Source organism: Lipotes vexillifer, unplaced genomic scaffold, assembly GCF_000442215.2.
Source record: "Lipotes vexillifer unplaced genomic scaffold, Lipotes_vexillifer_v1.1 scaffold129, whole genome shotgun sequence".
Classification (NCBI taxonomy): Eukaryota; Metazoa; Chordata; class Mammalia; order Artiodactyla; family Lipotidae; genus Lipotes; species Lipotes vexillifer.
The window spans coordinates 1,439,770-1,441,937 of record NW_006777287.1 but is presented as its reverse complement, the minus strand read 5'-3'; positions in this window follow the sequence as shown (position 1 = coordinate 1,441,937).

The window sequence follows — 2,168 nt, the reverse complement described above, 5'->3', positions numbered from 1 at the left end:
AACCCAATCTACTCTGAGCTGGTATCCCTCCCCACCAAAAGGATGATGCCTTCTTTGAAATAACAGAAAAAATATGTATTGGTCTCTGCCCCTGGTTCCTGGCACAGAGCTCCTAAAACCCACATAATTTCCTATGTGATAAGAGCACTAGTAGCACCTTTTGTCCTCATGAGGCGACTCTGGGTGGGCTCCTGGTCACCAGAAAGACCAAGCTATGATTTCAAGCTTGGAATTTTCAGCCCCAGGCCCCGATCCTCCAGAGAAGGGAAAGGGCTGGAAATGGAGTTAATAATTGATCATTCCTATGTGAGGAAGCCTCCATAAAATCCCAATAGCAAAGAGTTCCAGGAGCTTCCAGGTTGGTGAACACATCCATGACGGGAGACTGGGCACCCCAATGCCACAGGGACAGAAGCTCTTGTGCCCTGAACCCTTCCGGACCTCGCCCCAGGTATTTCTTCACCTGGCTGTTCATCTGTATCCTTTATCATGTCCTTTATTATATAATAAACAAGTGAATGTAAGTAAGTGTTTCCCTGAGTTCTGTGAGCTATTCTAGCAAATGACTGAATTTGAGAAGGGGGTCATGGGAACCTCTGATGTGTAGCTGGTTGGTCAGAAATACAGGTGACAACCTGGGACTATCAGTTGGCATCTGAGCTGGAAGGGGCAGTCTTGTGGGACTGAGCCCTTAACCTGTTGGGTCTGTGCTAACTCCCATTAGTGTCAGGATTGAATTGAATTGTAGGACACCAAGCTGATGACACAGAATTGCTTTGGTATGGGGAAAAAATCCACACGTCCCAGAAGTGTTGTGGGTGTGGTAGTAGTGTGAGAGTAAAAAAGAGACATAGGAGTGTTTTTCCCAGACATCTGGGATGGCCTACCCCTCCATACACCCCTCCCCCGGTCAGGCCTGTGCCAGGGGAGCAGGAAGCCTCCAGGTCAGCACCTTTCAGGGGACCCTGTATTAGAGGGACATCATGAGGCTTCCTTGAACCTTCCCTGCAGGACCCAGAGCAGCAAGTCACCTGGTGGACACACACTGGGACCCTGGAGAAGGACTTTCCACAGGTTGTGACTCATAGTCAAGAAAATATTTTATGGATCCTGAATAGAATTGCACATTTATTTATTTATTTTAATAAATTTATTTATTTTTGGCTGTGTTGGGTCTTCGTTGCTGTGCACGGGCTTTCTCTAGTTGCAGCAAGCAGGGGCTACTCTTCATTGTGGTACGTGGGCTTCTCATTGTGGTGGCTTCTCTTGTTGCAGAGCACGGGCTCTAGTTGTGTGCAGGCTTCAGTAGTTGTGGTGCATAGGCTCAGTAGTTTGGCTTGTGGGCTCTAGAGCGCAGGCTCAGTAGTTGTGGCGCACAGGCTTAGTTCCTCCGAGGCATGTGGGATCTTCCCGGACCAGGGCTCAAATCCATGTCCCTTGCACTGGCAGGCGGATTCTTAACCACTGCGCCACCAAGGAAGCCCAGAATTGCACATTTTAAATGAATTAGAATGAAATAACATAGCACATCATAAAACAGAATAGAAAATATTGGAGAGTATCACATGTATAAGGGTCAGTATTGTTCTGTGAAGCACTTGTTTTAGAGTCACTTGTAAAATGTGTTCTTTACTGTGGGTCTTGGTGAATAAAGCTCAGAACTGTTTTCTTGTGATGGATGTACTGTTCTCTCTCACATGTCCTTGCATTTTCCCAGTTCTCTACTATGAATAGGATTTTTTTTTGACTGTGCTGTGCAGCTTGTGGGATCTTAGTTCCCCAACCAGGGATTGAACCTAGGCCCTCAGCAGTGAAAACACAGAGTCCTAACCACTGGACCGTCAGGGAATTCCCAGGATTTTGCTTTAGAACCAGTTTTTTAAATTATTGAAAGAGAAACAAAACAGAGACTGGAAATTTAATTAAAAAGTCATTTTGGACCCTCATCGTAAGAGCACGTGCATCCACACTGGGCCCCAGGCTTGATGTGGGGAGGAGGCTGATTGGGGGTGTCCTTGGGGGCCACATACAGGCTGACTTCTGGGGTCGGGCAAAACCATGGTCTCCCTGCATCTCAAAATTTAGATCTGTCACATGGAAGAGGAGAAGGAAGAGGAGGAGGAAGAGGAGGAGGAGGAGGAGGGGAGGATGGGGAGGAGGGGAGGAGG